The sequence below is a fragment of the Anas acuta genome, chromosome 3 (assembly GCF_963932015.1).
Source record: "Anas acuta chromosome 3, bAnaAcu1.1, whole genome shotgun sequence".
Taxonomy (NCBI): Eukaryota; Metazoa; Chordata; class Aves; order Anseriformes; family Anatidae; genus Anas; species Anas acuta.
The window spans coordinates 25,637,446-25,651,248 of record NC_088981.1 but is presented as its reverse complement, the minus strand read 5'-3'; the positions used below and the strand labels follow the sequence as shown (position 1 = coordinate 25,651,248).

The 13,803-nt window shown below is 39.1% G+C and overlaps 1 long non-coding RNA gene across 1 annotated transcript; it reads right to left on the bottom strand.

The window, feature by feature from the left end:
- Nucleotides 1-4,350: 4,350 nt before the first annotated feature.
- LOC137853664 (uncharacterized) lies at nucleotides 4,351-12,065 on the bottom strand. Its single transcript, XR_011094639.1, has 3 exons — nucleotides 11,274-12,065; nucleotides 5,985-6,698; nucleotides 4,351-5,004 (listed from the first exon to the last, which is right to left on the bottom strand). It is a non-coding gene; the product is annotated as an uncharacterized lncRNA (long non-coding RNA).
- Between the last annotated feature and the right edge of the window lie 1,738 nt (nucleotides 12,066-13,803).

Below are 13,803 nucleotides of genomic sequence, written 5' to 3'. Positions count from 1 at the left end.
CACTAAAACAATAAGTGAGTATTTATTAATTCCCATCTTGATTTTTGCCTTTTTTTTTTTAATTTGATCTTTAAAATCTATGATGATATGGCAGTATCTTTCTTTTCACTCCTTTTAGTGTGCAGCTCTTTTTCTAGTACTTAAACATTGTGCAGCCTGTTAAATGTTTACATGACAATGCACTGTTTGCTTAATAATACAGCAAAAAAGTCACATAAAAGCTATATCATGAAGTAACTATTGAAAAATGTTGTCAGTAAGTCACTGTAAGCAGAATGGTTTTGCTTCATTAAAACCTAGAGAACCATACCTACTGTAGTTAAGATCATCTTGTCTTTAAGGTTGCCAAGGCTGTCTCAATAGCTTTGGAGATTTTATTAGCCTGTTTCAGTAGGGCTAACCTCCTAGTAACCAGAGTGTGAAAAGGCCAACTCAAGGCAGGATGACACAGGCTGAGTAGAGATACTGTTCTCCAACCACGGGAAGAGTGGAGCACCATCCAGCTTCAACATTTCTAACAGGCCAGCATACCCAGCAAGGAAGGGAAGCTGCACTGCAGTGTCACCCACTTAGAAATGAGAGGTTTGGAAAATTTCCACATTTCATTTCAAGGCAGACATGGTTTCAGTTTAAACACTCAGCTTTGCTTTAAAGCAGAACCCCCAGGCTTTTCTGCATATTGTAAATGGGGATTTTAATTGTTCAATTAACATTTGCTTTTTTAACAATACATCATGATTTCTGGCATTAACAGCAGCTATGCAGCTCAGCTTTCTTTGACAACTTTGCCTAATCTGCTTATTGAACTTTATTTTAAATGCTTGATTCCATGCTTGCCTCTTAGCAAGTGTAGTCATTGACACCAGCAAAAAGTGGGTGTAAAGCTCTCCCACGACAGAGCGATAACATTTTACACCCACGTTACCCAGATGTATATCACTACAAAGCAGCAGAGAACAAGGATTTTATGTTTTGGAACAATATTAGCAGATTTTGAGCTGACTGCTACAGGAAACTTAAAACAAGCTCATAAACAATTAACAACAGGACACATTCAGGTTTGTGCTGATTTAGCAGAAGGCAACAGTTTATTTGTTGTTCACCTCTTGTCCTGCTAACAAGAACAGATAATTTGCTAATATATTTTAGTCCCTGCCTAGTGATCCTAAAGAATAACCAGAGAATCACAGAATATCCCAAGTTGGAAGGAACCCACAAGGATCATTGAGTCCAACTCCAGGGTCCCCAAAGGACTACCCAAAAAATCAAACCATGTGTCTGAGAGCATTGCCCAAAAGCTCCTTGAACTCTGGCAGGCTCAATGCCATGGCCACTGCCATGGGGGGCCTGTGCAAGTGCATGACCGCCCTCCTGGTGAAGAAACTGTTCCTGACATCCAGCCTGACCCTCCCCTAACACAGCTTCAAGCCATGTATGCTTGAATAATGCTAACATTCTTCACTGATCTTACAAAACAGAATAGGTATATGGAAGGATAGAACTATCAGTGCAACTACAGCAGCACCAAGTGCACTCTCCACTGAATTAAACTTTTGGGATGAGAGAACCAATACTGCTTTACCTCTCCTGCAGAAAAGTGCATCTATTACAAGACACGAAGACAAGCTCCCATTTGGGCCACAGAGCAGACCTTATTTATTTTGAGTTAAAGCCATGTAGGAGCCTAAAGGAGTGAACCACTTAACAATTTTTGCCCTCATCAGGTAATATTAGTTCTAAAATTGCTATTCTCTGTAGTGATACTGCTATTGCTCACCTCAGCCTAGCCCCCCAGCTGATAGGAGCAGTGGTCATTGGGATCCTCAGTTGTATTTCAATGTCATGTGGCTGCAGGGGAAAGAACTGCGACTGCTCTGTACAGTGGCTCCTCCACTTTGGATCTGCTTTCAGAATTCATAAATACAATTGTTCACAGGCAAGATAAAACATTCAAATGACACATTAATCCTAGCAAAGGAAAAGAAGCACAAAGCAGGGCATTTAATGAGTCTTGACATAAAGCTTTGTCATTCAAGTAGCCGCATACATAGTTCTGCACTTCCTCTCCCCTCAAGTGAGATCTCCTGTTGTCCTTTTAATGTTTTTGCAAGATATCTCAGTTCTGCTGCAATTGCAGGTTCCCACAGTCCTTGAAGCTCATTATCTTCACTACTGCTGAAAGAAAGAAACAACACAGGAACTAAATATATACTGAATCTCAAGAAGGCAGCTATTTGCAGTGATACTTCTATGCATTTATTTTCCCTTGCAGTGCTTGCATAACCACCCCCTCTGAGCTCTGCCCATTGTGTACAAATGCAGCTGAAAAGTACTATCTGGTCCACTTCAAGTGGCACAGAAAGCTAGTTTTATACACAGAGCAGTGCTTATTTGTTTTACCACATATGGCATGATACACAACTTTATTTTTTGCCAAATTAAAAGCAGAACCCTGAAATTTATGTAGCATGCTTTTGCCCATGCACCAAATGGTGTGGAAAGCAGTCATGCTTTATATCTGCTCCATTTTGAAAACCCATATTAGAGGAGCTTCCTGCAGATGGCAAACATCTTGGTCTCTGATTAGGGCTGGGAGAAAGTTGTTATAAGCATATTTCACTTCTCCCTTCTAAGATTATTTGCTGATATTCAAAGCAACTGTTCTTGCTAGTCAGAGATAAAATGTTAACTGCTGCTGTTCACAGTAAGGTTTGAGGATTTCAGGGTAGAACTCCAGTCAGACAGATGTCCTCATGGTTGGAACATTTCCCAAAAGGTCAAGAGAACTTGACTCTCTCAAATAACCAGGTAAGGAAGTGTATCACTTTGTATAGAAAAAGTGAGTCAAAAGTGTTTAGCATGGTAATGTAAAGGACTTGTTTTAAGAGGCTTATCATGTCAATTTGGTTTCACAGTAGAAATACCATTAAAATGGTCTGATTTTTTTCTTAAATAAGTAGAAAAAAGGTAAAGCACATTAAACACATTTTTCATCTTCCATTGCTACAGTCTTTAGAGAGAGCTTTCATAAGGGAAAGCCCTTCTACTTTGTCTTAAAGAGGGCAGTAAGTGTTCATTTGGGACAAAATGATAGCTAGTTGAAATTGGTACTAGTCTTTAAAGCAAACCAAACAGAAAGAAGGGGAGAAAAGTACAGAAAATATGAAGAAAAAGAGCTGCTATTTTGGTGCATCTTACTTTCAACTCTCACTTGCACCTGGAAAAAGACAGGCCCAGTACAGGGTCTTATCAACCACTCCAAAACCTGGCAAACTCCTAGCAGTGTCTGATGATTACAATGCTGCTTTTAGCTGCCCTTTTAGTCATGGGTTCATAGCAGTGAAACAAGACATGCCACAGTCTTAATCAGCTAAGTCACACCTCCTAGGAGAACACAGACACACAGAGGTCAGAAAAGGACCTCTAAGAAGAGCGTAGGAAGGAAAATGGACATGAGATAGGAGGTGATGGTGAAACTCAGCTGTTGTCCATTATTTATATTCCAATTGATGTCATGGATTTAGCCTAACTTACGGGGATGATAATACCCTTCCTTCTTCCTAGTAGTGCATGGACAAGACATCTGTCAGGATTGGATGATAACAGTCCAGTCTTAAATGTGCCTTCCTTTAATTTCAGCATTTGTGGGCCCAAAGAATCAGTGGAAGAGAAAAGACAGTGGCTTTACTCAACACATATTTTAGAAAGAGAAAACAGTCAGTCATGTTTTGATTTGTTTTCACACAGTGGAGTATTTTATATATTCTGCTTCTTCATCATTAGAAAGAAAAAAAAAAAAAGAAAATAAAAAGTCAGACTTGTTCAGACAAGCCAAAAGCAAGCAGATCATTGGAATTTTACTAGAGGAAAGATTTCAGCACAAGCAGAGATAACTGTGTCATTTCCCTAAACCTTGCAAGAGTAGGTACCTGCATTTTTCATAGAGGTAGAAAAACCCTAGTTTTCTGTTTTTTCAGATTTGTCCAGTAGCATACAAAAGCCAATAGTTAAAAGTCCAAAAGGATGTACCCTTGATTTAATCTTGATCTTACTGGATCTTGACATAGTAAAGACTAGATCTAGAGATAATAAAGATTTCTAGTCACCCCAATATTGCTACCAGTTGCAGTTTCCATACTGTTTTGTTGAGGTTCATTTGTTCAACTTTTAAAAGGTTCAACTTTCTTCAGGATATTACTTCACCACCCAGAAACTAATTGTCTCTTACAAATTTTTAAAACTAGTTATCAAGCTGAAATGATTTTGCTTTATTAATTTCTTTATTAATTCTTAGTATGATAACTAAGAATTTAGTTATCATACAAAGATATGATAACTAATTTTTTTTTCTTTTAAGCATGCATTATTCAAGATATTACTACTGAATTTTTGGCAGAATACATATTAGAATTTTGTTGTTATACAAAGTACCTCTTCCTCCTCTTATCCTCCTCCCCCTCCTCTTATTCTCCTAGATGACTTTGAGATGATAAAGGTACCAAAGGGGAACTTTTGTAGAACGAAAAATGCAACAGAAAAAATACATGAATCAACTGATGTGCACAGCCCATGCCCCAGCAACTGGATGGCCTCACTAAGCATGTGTCTATTTTTATTTCAGCAGCTATATAAATATATAAGCCCCATCTTTTTGACCAGAGTATGAATCACAGAAACTACATGCTCCTGAAAAAGCCTTCTCTCACTACATTTAATGGAATACATCCAAAGTAGATTTCTCAGTGAGACTACGCTCCCATCTGCAGTGACATTAGCAGTAAAAAATACCTCTTCATATGCTTGCTGCCCATTTTCTAAAATGAAACAAAATTCAGTATGTGACCAGAAAAAGAAAAGCAAGGCAGAAAAAAAAGGCAATGCCATAGCTACCTACAGGGACAGAGCAGCAAGTCACATCCATGGGGTGAAGCAAGGTGCTATGTGAGGAAATGATGCAGTCAGGCCTGCACTGAGCTGCTTTGAGAACCATGCTGGACTGCACAACTGTTCACAGAGAAGTACAGAGGGTAAGGAAAGCGACACTGTTCATGGATACCCTGTATGCCAGGAAATTGGTTTTGCATGCCTCCCCCAAATATACAGTGCTCAGACTATAAAACTCCATTACAGACAATTTAAATACATGTTGATTGTAAGTTGGGAGTATATAGATGTACAGGGAAGTGTAACAGTACCACTGAAGATAGCCCAGGGCTGTAAGGGGAACAGTTAGCACAGTACACTCCACAAGAACACTGCTACATAAGAACAGTAAAAGATAAACACCCCAATCTCTTTGCCAGCAGTCAGGCCCTGAGGAGGTGAGAGGAGATGAAGATTTGCTTTATGATCCAAATTCTGTTGGTATTTTTTTCAGTTTGATCCTGAACAGCCATAGAAAACTTTCTGTTCAAGCATCTGATGCTTCTTGGTGTCACTATGGATAGCAATTCAACCATAACCAAATACATATCTCTCAATTTTCTGACAACAATGCCTTAGATGAAAGTCTGCAATTTAAAATAGGGAGGGAGAGGAAATTGTTCTCCTGGTTACAGAAAGCCATCAGTGCAACACCCAGGAACATACCCAGGAACATCCAGAAGGATGCACAGCATCCTACGTTTGCACAGCACCACATCTACTTCCAGTGGGGAGGGATAGTGCCATCCCATGGGAGCAAGATCAGATGCATCCATGGGCATTACTCTGATTCAACATCTCCTGAGATGCCCCAGTGAGATATATGCCCCCTGCAGTAACATAGCAACACCTTCCACCATTATTATTATTTTACCAGGAGCAGACTGCTCATCTTGGCCAATGACCTGGCATCTCACCCCCATTTGCTGCTTACTCTAGCTTTGATTTTCCTTGAGTGCAGATAGAATATCTAGTTATTCTGGTTTGCATGTGAAAACCACAGAAAGAAGAGGCTTGCTCTACAGTTTGCATTACAAGTTATGATTTGCTGTTTAACTTACAGTTTTGAGAGTATATCCAAGACCTGGAATACAACCAGTAAATCCCTTTAGTGTCAGCCATCACTTTCATTCCTTGATTTGCCAGAGAAGAAAAATGTCTTTTGACAAGAAAGTCTTAAGAAACCGTATATAAGAAAGCTTTGTAAAAAATCACATTTGTGCCTTGTGCTTATGTTCTTGTGTATCTGGTCCAATTGAAAGCAATGCATCAATAGCCTCATGTGATAGTATTTAAAAGTAGTAAGCATGGGAGTAAATTCCTTAGCTTTGTATGTTATTGAATCTAATGCACCAAGGTCTGATTCTAAAAGGGTGTCTCCTGCAATAGTTAATGCAGATATTTGAGCATTGCCATGCAAGTTCTGAGCAACCCTTCTGTTTTACATAACATTTCCCTTCAACACCGTAGTATTCAAGCATTTCTGAAATGAGCAATGAGCTCTTGACTGGTATCTGTCACACTCAGTTCATTTGAGAGAATTAACACTCTCTACTGGAAAAATGGAACATGCAATTGTTCAGAATGGGTTTGACATTTTTAAAATGGCATTGAATTAAACAGCATTGAAGAGAGTGAGTGTGCCATGCACTCGGACTGAGAAATCATTACCTTTGTATCAGATCCTGTCTCCTGGAAAATTCATTTCAGAGGATCAGATGTGAGCACTGAACATCAAAGCTTTAGAAACAGCGCTAATCTCTTAAGGTGATATCCTAGGGAAAAATCATCACAAAGAACAAAACATTTTTATAAGTTAGGTAAGTGCTTGCTCCATTGGATCAAAGATGAAATTTGAAAAAACAGTTTATATTGGCCATCAAGTTATGCAGTGCTTTATACAGTTATACAGTGCTTTATACAAACCAGGAGGAAGTCCCTTGCCCCCCAAAAAACTCTCATGCTCTTAGTGTTTGTATCAAAAGAAGTGATGCCAGTTTGATGCTTAAGTAATCCTTCAAGCAAAGGACATTTAACAACAGGAAGACATGATACTATGTCATTTGACACGCTGGGTCCTACAACACATACCAAAACAGTGAAGAACAGCAGTGTTACAGAGACATCAGAACAGCAGGAGAAATAAAATTGCTTGGAAAAAGGTTAGACAATATCTGAGAACAAGGTCATCTCAGAAACTGAGATGTGAACACAAATTTTGCTTGCTGAAGGGGTTTCATTGTACAGATGGTTACTACTTCTGTGTCCCAAAGAGTGTATGTGTATACTGTACATGCTGGGTTCTGCTTAATAAAAAGTGTTTTTTTTTCTACCTCCATTAACAGCCCACTTTTTGGTAAGAAAATTAAATTTTAAGATATTTGAGCTTACACAGCCCAGTCTCAGGTGCAAGAACTATGGCCAAAATGTAGCTCTCAGCTGTGTTCTTGCCTTCCCTTAGAGCTCTGACTAGGTAAGGAGCCGTAAAATTTCTTTCAGATGACTAGAAAGTTTATATATTTTGTGTGCCTCCTGGCTGGTACTATTCTCCAGATACTCATACACATATTTAGGGGTAGTGGTAAACATAAATCTCAAGAGATGAAATCTAAAAGTCTGTTATGCTAACTGATGGAAAGATTCCTTCTTGGTCTGGCTCTGTTGGCTTTTCTTTCCCTTTCTGTGTTACATAAAACAGCCTTATAGGTCTGATTCCATTTAGTTGTCACTTAGAGTGGATATTTTTAGTCCATAAATTTCAACGCTATCTTGAAACAGTGTTAAGCTAAGGACTTCCAGTGATATGAGTGAGTGTAACTTGACCCTGTTTTTCTAAACAACATAGATGCTGATAGTATTAATCTCTCTTTCTATACCTATGTTTTCAAACTGAAATCTTCAAGCAGAAAGTAATTCAGTAACCACTGTCCCTGGGTAATTATCAGACACCAGAATCCACTGTAAAGAAGATGCCAGGCTTCTCAGACTTTCTGAAGAAATCCAGATTTGGAAACCCTCTGTACTAAATGGTGTTCTTGTCCACTAGTAAGTCTGTCTTCTTCCCAGATAGAATTCTTTTTTCTCATGTTGTCATGTAATTTTTTTAACTTTAGTCAGGAGAAAATTTCACATTAACCCTGTAACAACAGAAAGATGCATTTAAAAGAATCACAAGAAATACACTAATGCTATTCAGACGTAGGATGATCTTTATTAAGATGCTGGAAAGCCTAAGAAAGGATGAATATTGACAAAAACAAGATTTTCACCTGTTGTACTCTTTTTCACCTTAAGGAAAGAAAATTTCGCCCAGTTAAAAGAAACCTTTGGATACAATATAGCCCTAATTCCTTCAGTAATATTACATGTATTCAGTATTTAAATGACCAGTTTATCAAGAACACAAAGGCCTAATTTCAGAACTGGATGGCAGGTGGATATGCAATTAGCAGCCTACAGGGAACTGAAAGCTGAACCTACTTAAATGACTGTTATGATAAAGAAGTTTGACTGTCCCGTTTCTTTCCTTTTTGGACTTTTTCTACTCTTACAGTATCTCAGTACTTCTACCTACTTAATAAGATTTCTTGATATACAATGTCAATTTGTACCTTCCAGGGCTGTCACTCTAAAGTTTTCTATACATGACATTTACATACTTTTAGTATTTTATACCAGTTACTGTTTCAGACTGCCCACTTTGTTCTCCCACTCAATTCTGTACTAATTCATTATTCCAGTTTAAATTTTACCAGCAAATTTTTAGCTTTTTCCATCCTTAACTTTATTTCTTATGGTCAACCATACACATACATACTGCTGAATGCTAGAAAATCCATTTTTGTACTTGGCTTATAGTAACAATTCTTTTTATTTAATAATGTATTTTTGGTGACTGGTTTCATGTTTTCAAAGTCATCCTAGGAATCATTTTATTAGGAATAGTAACTTGTCACAAACTGAATCGGTAACTCTGTTTCTCTAAAATTGAGAAAGTGGCTGGCTATGCATCCAGCTTTGAGATTGAATCCCCTCTAGTTAGCCTTCAGAAACATTTTCCTAATCTGCTTGAATACCCCAGAAAGTGACACTTGATCAATGTCAAAATTCAAAGAGGGATGCCAAGGTCCCCAGGCAAAAAAAAAAAAAAAAAAAAAAAAAACACCACTAAAATCAGAAACTTATTTGAATGGAAGGAAGCCTCTAAAATCCAGATTTTCCAAAACAGAAAACCTGTTCTACTATAGATAACAACATAAATTTAAGATAACAAAGTTAGCCAGAATATTACAATTTTATTCTGTTCTAGCCAGATATGGAAACAAACTCAATTGATTTTTACAGGTTTATTTTTTCCTAATTAACTTGGGCCAAAGTAAGGTCTCAGTGTCTGATATGCTGTTTCCTAGTGTAAATACATAGTACCTTGGTGTTCAGGCCTGGTTTTAAAGATGCTTAGACTTCAATGTTTGCTAAAGACAGCTCAATTAAAGAAATGCATTCACCAAGACTGAACTCTAGATTTGCTTGGATTTTATATATCTGTACCTTCACAACTTCTGATGAATAATTGCACAGTGGAAAGTCATTGCAAATCTAAATTCTTACAGAAAAAAAAAATGATTACTTTAGTTCTCAAAAGTTAACTTAAGAATGTGAAGTCTTCTCATAGCAGCTTTAAAAAAAAAAAAAAAAAAAAAAAAAAAAAAAAACTTCTAATATCTTCATAAATCTAAGTATTTGATGGTCTCATTGATGGTCTCAGAGTGACCATAAACAGATTTTGATGACTGAGAAAGCTAGTGAGCAAACACTAGTGTAATTTGCTGGCCCTGCCTTACTTTCAAGTTACAAAAAATAAATTGCAGAACTGAACTGGCAGGGAAAATGTTAAGCTGGAGCTTTTCAGCTGTGTCTTTGTCTGCAAGCACATAAAATGAATCATATTATGCATAGTCCTCTGCATTTCTGAGACAAAGTCATGCACCAACTAAAGATAGATTTTAATCCTACAACCTATGTGAGTTTCTAAGGAAGATGATGTAATTCAAGGAGGAGGTAATGGTATAATGCAGAATTAACTGGATAAGGTTCGACAGCCTGTAGAAGAGATGAGAGTAAACGATTTTAATAGTGTCTTCTGAACTTAAAAACCACAAAAGCCTTGCTTTGCTTTTTTTGAAAGCTGATCATCAAGACTGCAGTGCTGTTTGACATTTTTGGACAAGACCAAAACTAATGCAGGAAAAAAAAAAAAAAAAAAAAAAAAAGAAGAAGAAGAAAAAAAAGCTACACTAATTTTCAAAAGAGAAAACTTGCTAAAACTTTTGAAAAAATAAAATGTTGAAAAACTGGCCTCACACTAACCTTAGGGAATATGTATACTGCCAAGACTTTTCACACACACACATTTGCCTGTTCTTGCTGCACTTGTATTTTCCTAACTCTTATTGTACCCATCATAGTGGCAATGCTCATGTAAACTTGTTTTGCAGCAGCTTAGTCTTTATCTGATCTTCGCAGCTTGAGGGACTGGGAGTGCTTCTCTGTTTACTTCTCTGCTGCAGAGCCACACAGTCTCTTCCAGCACACCAAAACTATTAGAATGATGAATTATCCATTCCTTTTGTTCCCAGATACAACCATCTTGGTTACTTGTATGACTAAATATTTGTTGTCATCTCACATTCGTAAGTATTCTACTGTGGCTGAAAGTGGCAAAACAGCAACACATAAAACACAAGTTTTACTTTTCCATTCCATACACCACAGCCCAATAAAAAAATCATGATAGACTGAAGAAGCTGAAAAGGAACACAGACCTTACAGCTCTGTGTTTGAGAGAGCAAATGCAGGTATTTACCAGACCACTTAAATGCTGTGAAGACCTTTTATAACAATTACTTGCTTAGAGCTTTTACCGTGTCATTTTTATTATGTTGAATGGAAGAGCAGTTGAGCTGCTGCCCTGAATCTCTCTCTGAGGAAGGATTTTTGTCTCTACAGACCATACAGGGAACCTTGCGCAGCTATGTTCCTAAATCAGGTGCCCGAACATACACAGTGTGACTGCTCTTGTGCATAGGGTAACGCACTTACACCCACAACCAAGACAGCCTTTTTGCCATTTGAAGCAGAGTGCACTCTCCCAGGCAGGCTTGTTTCATGCACTGGCAGCATTCTGCATTCAGCTGAAACCCATGTGAGCAACATAGATCTGACAGAAAGTGCCGTACAGTTGTTGCCTTACACAGCCAGCTGGGAGGCCAAAAATTGCACTCTCATGCTGATACACCACCCTGGTGCTACAGTAGGGTCACAGAGCCCCAAAGGAAAGTGTCTGCACTTACCCAGTCATGCCAGCTCACACAGCCTCGAAGAATGGGGCACCTCCGGGGTAATGTTACTGCGCTGTCAAACTCCTTCTCCCAGAAAAGCTGTCCAAGCTCTCAGCTCTGCTGCCAACATGTGACTACATGCTGGGGTAACAGTAGGCTGTGGGATGGGCAAGCTCAGACCCTACAGTGGTGTGAAGGAGATGAAGCTACAGGAGAGGGGACTGTAGAATTCAGGGCCAAGGACTGATGTTTTACAAGGGGCTTAGGGGTCTCCAGGGATCTGTTGTACAGGGCTGCAGTAGACCCAGCAGCAACTGTACGCCCCAGCTTCCCGCTAGGCCTTGGCTGTATTCCAGCCCCAGGGCCCTCCTTTGGGGAGCTTCCATGGCAAGGCAATGTCTGAAAGGGAGGTGCTGCATGCCCCTGCCAGCCCGATGGGGCGAGGAGGAGAGTTGGATGATGGTGCACATGGCACAGTGAGCAGCCTCAGTACAGCCCTGCTGTCATCTCCCTCTTCCCCAGGGCCTGCCTTCAGCCTCACCTCCTTGGTATCCCTGGGAGCCCTTCTGCACGAGGAAGAGGAGAGGAGTCCTTGCACCTCGCAGGACTCAGGCAGTAGGGACACAAACCCACCAAGACCCATCCTTGTAGCACTCAGCAGCAGCAGGAAGGGAAAGAAACCCTGGCTCAGGGAAGGAAGGTCCTCACAGCACTCCCAATTTCTTCCACTCTCCAGGTGCAAATTCAAACTAAAGCTCTCCCTCCCCTTCTTTTTAACCTCTGTCCCCTCCCTCTAAGGATTTATTTCGTTCCTACACTGCAGGTAGTATTGATGATAACTCTCTGATACAGTCTGTCAGGACCCTAATAAAGTGAGGTTTAAGCATGAAACAATTCAAAAGTCAGTGACCTCGACTTGCACCAAGTTTAATTATTTTTAATTTTTTTAAACCATTTAAAAATGTCTTTTCCTTTCCCTGCTACTGGGGGAGAGTGGGTGGAAGCTGTGTGAGGTGGCTGGCTCTGTGCTGCGTCCCAAGTGCGCTATTTAGGGCTTGTTCTCATCGTTCTGGCAAGTTATTCTGCAGCTTAAACTTGTGAGATTTGTCTCCACAGTAGGGAGCTTTTGGTTCACTCGTGGCAAGTGAACAGAGACATATTGTGGTGTAGCATTCCTAAATTAGCCTGCCAAAGATAGGTACTATTAGGATAAAATAAGGAAAAAATTGAGCACTTTCTTGTCTAAAATTAGGCAAAGTGTTCACAGAGCCATTACAAAGCATGATCCCCATTCTAAGCTTCAGATTTTGACCATATTGTCTGACTTCAATTTCACTGGGTGATTCTTGCACAGTAATTGCCAATGAAAAGATTGGTATCTTTTAGTAAATTAGTTGTATGCTAGAAAACTCTTACTATTTTAGCATTTGGTGACTGGTTCAAGTAATTACCCTAGCTGTGAAAAAAAAAAAAAAAAAAAAAAAAAGGTGGAAAAAAAAGTTCCTGTGAAAGTCACTATGCTTGTGAACTCTTTACATTCAGGCAGGGCTTTGCTATAGATCTCATCAGGAAGTCTTTCTTCCCACTGGAGGGTAGTTTGTAAATTTTTGAATTTTCTTTTGGCATTTCTTCCTTCAAACAATTCAGCAGTACTGAAATCTCTTGTTTTCAGTGCTTAGAATAAGCAGAATGTGACAAAGGTCTGAGAACCTAAAATACTCATATACACACTCTTTATTGCTGTTATACTTCATATTTACCACAGGTATTTTTACTGTGCTTTTTAATTCACTGCAATGTCATAACCAGAAACACAGTCCTTAGGTGTCGGTGTTTCAATACTCAATAAACATACTCAAAGGGCAATAATCATGGTATAAATCAATTACCTTTTTGGTCAAATAAAAGTCTACATCTGAACTGTGGACTTTTCAGCTAGATCTCATTACCACACCTTTCAAGCAAACATTTCTAATAGCTTAACACATCACCAACAAGCAGGGAATACGAACATTTGCAGGGTAACTTAGGTGTCCTCTCAGTGTCATTATACCTTCAGGGTTAAATAAATTTCAGTGAATAAAAATATTTAAATAAATAAAAATATTTAAATAAATAAAAATAAATTTCAAATATTTCAGCAAAATAAAATTAGTCCTCACACCTTGGCCACCTTCCTCTCTGCATCTATCTTTTATATAGTTAACTCATAGCAAGCAGCCATAGAGTAAAGCAAGACCAGGTTATTTTTCAGCTGCTCTGGCTTTCTAGGCAGAGCAGGGAGAGGGTTTGCCCTGCAGCATGGGGGCACCTGCTCACAGCCACAGGCACTGGCATCAGCAGGGGTGAGAGCTGAGGCTGGGGACAGAGCCAGCCAACGGCAGCACCAGTAGGTCGCTGGCAGGCTCCCTTTTGCACAACCCGCTGTGCATTAGCGTAGTCTAAATAAGCATTTGGCAAGCCTCACATCACCTCATACAAGAGCATCTCCCTCCTTAACGTCATTAATTCTGTGCTAAATACATCTCATTCCAAGCAGGAA